Below are 9565 nucleotides of genomic sequence, written 5' to 3' on the forward strand. Positions count from 1 at the left end.
TGTTTGTGATGGTCTCATCAAATATTAGCATTGAAGTTGTTGTTATGCGTATCTAGAGGGAGGCCACCAATGTGGAGGTCAAGCAAAAGACCATAGATGGTGCACAAGCATGGAAAGGTCTCACATCCTTTCCACTTCCTAGTGATGATGCTATTTCTCAAGTGAAGGACAAAATGGTGGGCTTAATTGTAATATGGAGAGCCCATGGTTTTATTAATGAATCGTCTGAGCGTGTCTTGCTAGAGAAAGTGCAAAAGGGTATGAATGCCGTTTGCTTACTTTGTGCCTTCACCTCGGAGGACAAGTGAGGCCCATAGTAGTAAAGATGATGGTCTTCACATTTTTGTATTTGGAAGTTGCACGTGAATGAACTTGGTTTTGCCCTCTACCTCTCAAACAATTATGTCATGAATCTCTCTCTAACTCTCTTCGCCCCTCTCTCTCTTGATGGAGGGGCGAGGGTATCTTTTTGGAATCCGCTCTCGCCCGATTCCCAAAAAGCGCTAGAAAATGCTCACCATAAAAAATCCCCTTGTAAGAGTCTAGTCCTCATAACCATATGCATAACTCTTTTTGTATACGTAGATCTTATGCATAAAAATACATTACATATTTTGTGTTTGTTGCTTGTAGGGTGTTCCTTCATGCACACATCCACTCTTTCCTAGAGGTAAGAGTCACATTTCTTTTATATATATATATATATATATATATATTCTATGGAAACATAAGAGCATAAGAGCATAAATGGCTCTTCTGCAAAGTTTTTCATTTCTCTTAAGCATAGTGATTTGCATCCGTAGAAGTCAATGTTGGGCAGTTGTTCTCAAGGGTGCAAGTGACTGTAATCACAATTCACCATGATCAAACAACACACAATGTGGATAGGGAAGAGAACTAGATGAAAACAAATGGGCACAACCATGAAGTCCCAAAAAAACCAAGAGAAGGATTAAAGTCCTTTACGCCCTCTCTAGAATAACAACCTATTCCTAGCAGGCATCTTCTTTGAGTTTACTTTAGGTAAAGCTTCAAGTAGGCCTCCATAATGATTCCATGAGCTGTTTGTGGTGGTTTCCATCTAGTTAGGACATTACAACTTGCTTATGAAATGGTGATGCAATACTTGGGTAAGTTTTATGTGTAAGTTTAATACAGGTTGATGGGGATAACAAGGAGCCCACTTGTGATGATGAGCGTACGGGGAATTTATTATGATTGACCTAAGCACAGTACATAAAGTTTACTCGTGTGTTGCTTCAAAATATGAAGCAATGATCAGTCAAGCTTTACGTATTTCTTAGGTCTGGCCACAACAAGGCCCCCGAGAAGCATCGATGAAGCATCAATGTAGATGGGAACTAGTTCCTATTCTATATGGTGGTTAGAGAAGCATCGATGCAAGAGGATAGAACTAGTTCATATTTTGTATGGTGGTTAGAGGATGTTACAACATAAGGGTGGCAATGCTTAATAGGATGAGCTAGAGATCAAAGTGCGTGATCTTTTGAGATACGTGGGCTTAGTAAGCAAAGTGAAATGGGTAAAGATTAGTTGAGGTAGGCTAATGAAGTATGACACTCTTCAAGGACATTGGATTCCTTTTTCCTTTTTAGGTGTTATAATATATGCAAACAGATCATTTTCCATAAAGTACTTATGGAAAATTATGTATAACTATAGTAGCTCTAATCATGGATAAGTTCACTTAATAAACAAATAGCAACTATCCATGAGAATGTTAGTATATTATAGAAAATGGTTTGATAAGAGACCATATCTATAAACATCATGATGCATATTCCAAGCTACATAAATGTATTGAGAATTTTAGCATGCCCATTCTCACCCATATTTTCTTTCATGCAAAGTTGTTCTTTTGAACTATTTGTGTGTGCTTGATTCTCTTATGAGCTTCTTTTTTCAACTTAGTACTTCATAGGACTCTAAAGCCAACTCTATAAATATGGACATTAAAGTTTTCTAGCTAAGTAATTTGAATGTCCAAGATGGAAAAAAAGTGGGGTTCAAGTTTTGCCTTCATTTCGATGAGGGCACATTATTTAGTAATGAAATTGGCTGGAAGTTCAAACAGAAATTATTACCCGTTTGCACTATAAGCTAAATAACAGATGGAACCTACTATGGGACACAAAACAAAGGGGTTTTAAGTTCTCAAAAATCTGGTCGCCAGTGATTCCACCAAAAAAATTCTTGCCTGCTTTGGGCTAATTATGCACAAAGCCCTTTGGACCAATGCTAGAGCCCATCAAAGAGGATATGGGGATGATATATGCCCTAGATGTAAATGACAACAAGAAACCATCACACATCTATTCATTGGATGCCCCCACAATAGAGAAGTACTTCCGTCTTCAAAATTGGGAACTTAAATGGTAGGAAATCTTATTAGGGCAATAGTTAAAGTGCTTTACATAAGTGTGGAATATCATACATGCTAAATATATGTGGGTTGTTTGGATTAATCGAAATAACTGCTTGTTTAATCATGCAATTACTAACATGCTCCCTGGTCTGAGATGTGATCTGAATGTGCAGATGAAACTCTTACACAAAGCCAGCTACAAGGTGTGTGAAGCACAGTACATGAAAAATGATATTGAAGAAATGTTGCGTATGGGAAAGGCCAAGGATGAGTTCCAGTAGAAAATCAACCTAATCTAGAAAGAAGGGCTAGAAAACGATGGTCAGGTGGCTAGCGAGATCATGAGGAAGGATTCTGAGTTGACCAAGTATATTCAAGATACTCCATATATTCGTCTCTTCTCTCTTTCTCTCTACTATCGTTTGTCTCTGACATCAACAGACATCTCTCTCTCTCTCTCTCTCTCTCTCTCTCTCTCTCTCTCTCCCCCAGTCGAAACTACGACGCAAACGGCTTTTATAGCTTGCATCCAAACTCTCTAGAATACTTCAAGACAAATCGACTTCCAGACTTTTTATAAAAAAAATTTGCACCGCCTGAAGCCTTCACTTAAACCTTACAAAAAATCAAAATTGACCTTAGGTTCTACTCTTTTCCATTAATTAAGTAATGGCTGGCACCCATATTCAAAACTTGACCACTTGGAGAAATGAATTGGCTTAGGATATTGAAGTTATGCTTCTTGATAATAAAAAAAGCAAGTTATCTTGTAAATGCTCATGATTATAATCTAATATAATTTCGAGTTTCTGAAAAAAAATAAAATTGGGTGGAGACTTTTACCCAAACCCTATAAAAAGTAGTAATATATTTTTAAAATGTAAAGGAAAAGCAAGAGGTGTTATATATATATATATATATAATAAAATAAAACGGATGCAAAAGCAAGCCATGTGGACAAAAAGCGGACGACGTCGGTCGCAAAAAGCGGGAAGCATTCAGCCCCTTTAAATAACACAGAGCAGAGCAGAGCGGAGAGGAGGGGAGAAGATACAAGCGCTCTCGATATCAGCCTCTCTCGCCTAGCGCACATACAAAACATATGGAGTTGATCTGGTGCGGGAGCTGCTTCACGAGTGTGATAGCCTCTGATCGGAGTAAATATGCTGCGATTAATCCACCTGCTCCCCATTTGCCGATGTCGATGACTAAATATCGTGCAGAATTGCAGCATCAAATAAACAATAATACTCAGGAATATAGTGGTGGACGCAACAACCCAATTGGTGCAGCGAGCGCCGTGTGCGTGGTGCTGGCGCCCCCCTCCGTTCAAACGGTCCATGAAGACAACTGGACGGACATCCCTCTCTAGCAGCAGCAGCAGCTGCTGCTTAATTATAACGGCCCATTGAAGCCACACCAGCTGCATGGATCACGGACATCCCTCTAGATGTTGTAGCTGCTCCTGAATTGGTACACCACCACGAGTTCTAGTATTGCAGAGTTTAATCTCTTTCGTAGATTAGTACCCATTAATTCATGTCTGACAGTCTTCGCTAAAAAGGGGTTGATGTTGATCATGTGTTTTTTTGGTGTTCTCAAGGTGTTTGTTGTGGATGAGATGCTATGCATGTCTGGGTTTGAACAGTCTGGATATGTGGGAGGATGCTATGAAGTAACCATTGTTGAAGCTAGAAACAAGACACATGAGGGAGCCACAGGGTTGAGGTTGAGTTGTGATGCTGTCGGGCTTTTCTCAGAGGCTAACGGTCTGGTTTTCTTGGAGCTATGTGGCCATGAGGCAATGTAGCAACTCCGTATGATGTGACAGTTGAACCCGTTGCAGCTATTGAATTGGTGCACTACGAGTTCCAGTATTGCAGAGTTGTATCTCTTTCGTAGATGAGTATCCATTAACTCGTGTCTTACAGTCTTCACTAAAAAGGGGTTGTTGTTGATCACGTGTTTTTGTTGGTGTTCTTGAGGTGTCTGTTGTGGATGAGATGTTATGCATGTCTGGGTTTGAACAAGGGTGAGTTTATATTTGCTTTTGCTGGGTTGTTGGGTACTAGCTTAGAGAGCTTTTCTCACGGTGGAGCGTTGGGACGGGGCTATAGAGGCTGGTTCTCCCCGGTGCTTCATTGTTTGGTGCCCCCACTGAGGATCTTTTCCTCAAGTAAATTCAATTTATAGCAGTGTTGGATGCATGTATATGGTGAAGCCATGAGGAGTCTCAGTGATGCAGTGATAATAATGAATGACCAAATGCTAAGGCAATTGCAGTTGGAGAGTTTGGAGGATGTCCAGCTACACTATTGGAGATTCAAATGTATGAAAGAAGAAATGGAGTTGATGGAGGATGTTGTGTTGGATGCACAAGAGGAGAACTTCTTGTTTATTGGGACATTACCAAGGAACCTTGGAATTGAAATGGTGTGTCAAGAACTACCAGATGTCAACAATATGGTGCGGTATTTGATGCAGAAGCATAAGAGGTTCAAGAGGTTACATGCAGCCATGTGTGACATTGCCTATTTCGCTGATGATGAGGATGGCTATACTTCACCGTGACTTTGATGATACGTCCACCGATGCTCTCTCTTGTGATGATTGTGATGATGAAGAAGCAGGTCCTCTTTTGCAAACTGGAGGCACATGAGAAGTTGCTGTTGTGTTGGAGAACATGTCTTTTGATATGCTTGGCACGCCTGAGTGGGTGATTGTGGACTCTCTTGAGGATGTCATGCACAATGAAGAAAACAAAGAAGTTCTTATTACCACGATGTTCCCAGAGATGACTTTGCAGGTTGCTGAAGGATGCCATGATGGTGATATGGAGCATGAGGAGGATTCTTGGCCCGCGTTCATGGAGATAGCATCCAAGTTGAGGAAGATCACTACTCGGTGGGTATAGGGAGCTCTCTGCTTGTTAGGAGAATGTCTTGGATATGTGTGAACAAGAGGTGGCTAGAGGTATAGAGGTGCATGAAGATGCCTTTGATTGGGGCTTCAATGAGCCCATGATGTGCTGCAGTGGATAGATGCTTCGCCTCCCTTGGCAGGGACCTGGGTTCCAATCCCAGCAAATGCACGGACATACGGACATGTGTCTAAACTTCTTTTGCACCACGGTCTAGACCAAGGCGGTCACCAGCCGGTGACCGCCCGTGCTAGGGCGCGCGGGGTGCCACCCCGAAATTTAACATAAACCGTGTGAACACCTCCTATGGGGGACCAAAGGACTTTAATTTTTCTTTGCTAAAATATATCAAAGGTTGGAGAAACTCATGGGTGTAAACCTTGCAATGCCTATTGCATGAAGGTGACTGGAAGGTGATTGTGACTCGTTTTGCATGGTAGACACTTTTCTGGAAGCTGAGCCGGGGAGCGTTGGAGACGGGGGAGTTGTTGCTGCTGTGAGCCTGTGTGTCGGGCTAGCTGAATCCTGAGAGGTGATCCAGAGAAGGCTTGGGCTGTGTGTTTGGCTTCACCGAGTTCCCTTTCAAGATTTTGAATGTGTTGGGGCTTGTCTTGCTCTTGCACCTATTGTTGCGGGCTGCAGGTCAGGAAGCATAGAGGAATACTGTGAGGGGAAGTTTTTGTTATGGAGAGAGCACCTGTCTTTGTTAATTCCTCTGAGGCCGACAGCTTGGGGTTGTATACGCAGATGCTATGAGGCAGCTTCTGCTGAAAAAGAATAGAAGACAAGAGGGGTGCCTTTGTTCGAGATGTGGTGCTACAATGCCTTGGTTTTGAAGAGGACGTTTGTGTTATTTTCTTTGAAGCCTACAGTCTGGATATGTGGGAGGATGTTGTGAAGCGACCTTTGTCGAAGCTCGAAATAGGAGAGGGAAGGGAACTGCATGGCTGAGTTGTGCTGCTGTTGGGTTTTTCTCAGAGGACGACAGTCTGGTTCTCTTGGAGCTATGTGGCCATGAGGCAATGTGTGTGGAAGCAAGGGGAATAGAAGACCAAAAAGATGCCTTTTGGTGAGGTGGTCGTCTACTGCTGAGTTAGCTGAGAGATGCCCTTCTGGAAGCTAGAGCAGTGGAGCTTTGAGACATGCCTTTTGCTATTGTTGTTTGAGATCGTGAAAGGTCAACTGCATGAGGATCTTCTTGGACATAGCAACTCTGTATGATGTGACAATTGAACACATTGTAGAGCTGCTGAATTGGTGCACCACGAATTCTTGTATTGCAGAGTTGTATCTTTTTCGTAGATGAGTATCCATTAATTCATGTCTTACAGTCTTCACTGAAAAGGGGTTGCTGTTGATCATGTGTTTTTTTAGTGTTCTCGAGGTGTTTGTTGTGGATGAGATGCTATGCATGTCTTGGTTTGAAGAAGGGTGAGTTTATCTTTGATTTTTCTGGGTGGTTGGGTGCTAGCTTAGAGAGCTTTTCTCACGGTGGAGCATTGGGACGGGGATATAGATGCTGGTTCTCCTCAGTGCTTCAACACCTTATACATGGGTGTTCTTTCAGTTGCTTGATTAATTATTCGGACCACTTGGGCTGGGCTTGTACACAACAGTTCTTTTAATTTCTCCAAGCTTGGTCCTCTCCCTGTGTGTTTGCCTTGAGAGTAAGAGACTGCCTTAGTTCTTTGCAAAATTGCATTCACCATATCAGTATTACATGCATCGTCAAGAGAAATCTTGCATCTATATCCTTCCCTTGCAAGCCAACTTCCATGCTTGCTTTCAACAAGGTTGGTTCTTGGGGTATTTGGACCATCATTACTTCTATTATTGTCATGACTGAACTTCGATGTGCTATGCACACCTCCCACCAACTCAACCAAGAGTCCATTGCCAACATATTCCTATCTATCACATGACCGTTGCACCACCATTAACGTATCAATCGAGCCTTTGCTAATGCAGCTCCACTGGTATAGAAACATTGCACCACTTCTCGCACATTGATTTGTGCTCTCCTTGAGATGTAGCGCATACATACTTTGTTGTGTGGGAAACCATGCTCTACTCCTAATGAAATAGGAAAGACTTTTCCCTATCTGTTAGGACACCACCATTGAACACATGTCAAACTATATTCTAGTTAGCCTGAGCCTTGTCTACCATGCCATGAAATCAAAGAAATCTGCCCTTCCACACAATCACGGTTTGCCATCACTTCATTAATGCATTCCCAGAACAAACAATGGACCTCCATATCCTCTTTTATTTCATATGTCGCAATTGTTATGCTGCGTGAAAACTCTAGTCATTTATGATGTAATAAACTTGACGAGCTCTGACTACTTTTATACTCTACATTCGTAATATGATACCTTGGATCATACACATGACAAGCCATGGTCACCCAATCTAATGTTTGTCGGGAGTGGTCAAACGGTATCCACGCATGTTGTAGGTTGCTAGAGCCGGTCCGTCGTATTTCATTCACCAAATCCAATCGTAAAGCGGGTCCAATGGTGGACACCTTGAAAACAAAGCACTTCTCACCTGAGAACCCTTGTCTTAGGACCCTGCTTCTGTGAAAAAAGTCATAAGTGCACTCTCGTTTCAGCTTCACAAGTACATCTAAGCCAAATCTCTCATTTGAAGGCCCATGCTGGGCTGTGTAACTAATCTCACTTTACTTATCTATATTTTAATAACTCTTTTACAAAAACATAGTTACCCAACCAAATTAGCCTACTAGTTGTCTTCCACTAGTGGTATTATCTGCTCTGTAATGTTGATGAACTCTTGTTCCCTCAATGAAATGTACGGAACCACTTTCTTGCACTAGCGCTGCCATTACGATTTCTTTGGCCGCCACACACATTTGTACCTTTCTTGCTCCTACATTGTGATCTACTTCTAGCATTGTATCATTAATCGAGTCATCATCTCATCAGAGGGCATCACATAATAGATGTAACAATTGCATGTAGCAATGCATATCACCGGCACTGAGTAGTAATGGCAAAGGAGCTTTCGAGACGCATTGTTACACTCCTCTCTAGTAGTCAGTGCCTTTAGCATGCTTCCAGTAAAATGTCATGTATTTGACACACTGTAGTTCTTTAAATGAGGGCAAAGTTCATTCACACACTTTACACTACCTAGGCAGCAATGGCTTTTCCGACACACTCAAGGGAAGGCAATGTTAGAGGTTTGCGGCTTTGACTACCTGTGGGGATCATACTTATGCTCCATGGAGTCCATTCCTGAACGTGTTCCCATGGTTGGTGGGAACTCAAATGCAATATTACCATTATATTGCCTAGGAATCTCCAAAGCCTTGATAACCTCTTTGACATTCAACAAAATCTTTGTTAATGTGTTTTTCTTATTTATTCTCCAAAGGTATTCCAAAATGCTCTTACCGTCTCCTCTTACAGCAGTGGATGAGGCTGAGCACCGGTTTTGTTGTTATCTTGTAAGGGGTTGCACAAATCTATCACATTAGACTGAGTTGGAAGTCCTCTGGGCGGGCGGGCTATCTAAGATGGTTATTGGTTGTGGGTTTGAGTTTAACGAAGCATCAAATATTGCACAGTAATTGGCTGAAAGAGAGTCTTTAAGTATATAGAACTCTTGTACCTCATGATTTTAGAGGTTGCCTCTAGAGGGACATGCAACTCTTGGGACCCAATATTTACTATTACTTGCAATCCATAGAATGAGTATGCCAATATTTTTACATATTTGCAAAAAGTAATGTGTTCTTTGTCATTCCTCCCAAGAAAAGTAAATCAGTACTCTATCTTTAAAAAAGCTATGGAGTGTAAGAGGGAGATAATGGTGAACCTACTTTAAGGTTGCTCAAACATTAGCCCATCATGTCTAAGATATCTTGGGATTGCAGCTAGTAACATCATAGAGTATCTTGGGAGTGTAACGAAGAGGATCTCTCTCTCTCTCTCTCTCTCTCTCTCTCTCTCTCTCTCTCTCTCTCTATCCTCTCTCCTCTCTCTCTCTCTCTCTCTCTCTCTCCACTGCCTATGTGGACAGTGCAGTCCATCTAGTAGTATGCCACGTGTAATGCCCGAGCTTGGGCATTACACATGGCATGCCACATGGAATCCTCATGGTCAGGCATTACATGTGGTAGCGAATAATCATCGCCATGTGTAATGCTCGAGCTTGAGTATTACACATGGCAATGCCGCATGCCACACGATGCTCGCTATCATTCTCTCCCCCCCAACAAGCGCTCCCCC

General features: G+C 42.1%; 1 long non-coding RNA gene across 2 annotated transcripts; it reads left to right on the forward strand.

The window, feature by feature from the left end:
- The first annotated feature begins 3402 nt into the window (after positions 1 to 3402).
- LOC147622400 (uncharacterized) lies at positions 3403 to 6650 on the forward strand. Of its 2 annotated transcripts, XR_015269435.1 has the most exons (3): positions 3403 to 3859; positions 3990 to 4306; positions 4372 to 6650. It is a non-coding gene; the product is annotated as an uncharacterized LOC147622400 (long non-coding RNA). The 2 variants fall into 2 exon arrangements; XR_015269434.1 differs by having other exon boundaries at positions 3990 to 6650.
- The last annotated feature ends 2915 nt before the right edge of the window (positions 6651 to 9565 follow it).

The sequence above is a fragment of the Cibotium barometz genome, chromosome 28 (genome assembly GCF_041138505.1).
Source record: "Cibotium barometz isolate CiBa-2024 chromosome 28, ASM4113850v1, whole genome shotgun sequence".
In the NCBI taxonomy this organism is placed as follows: domain Eukaryota; kingdom Viridiplantae; phylum Streptophyta; class Polypodiopsida; order Cyatheales; family Cibotiaceae; genus Cibotium; species Cibotium barometz.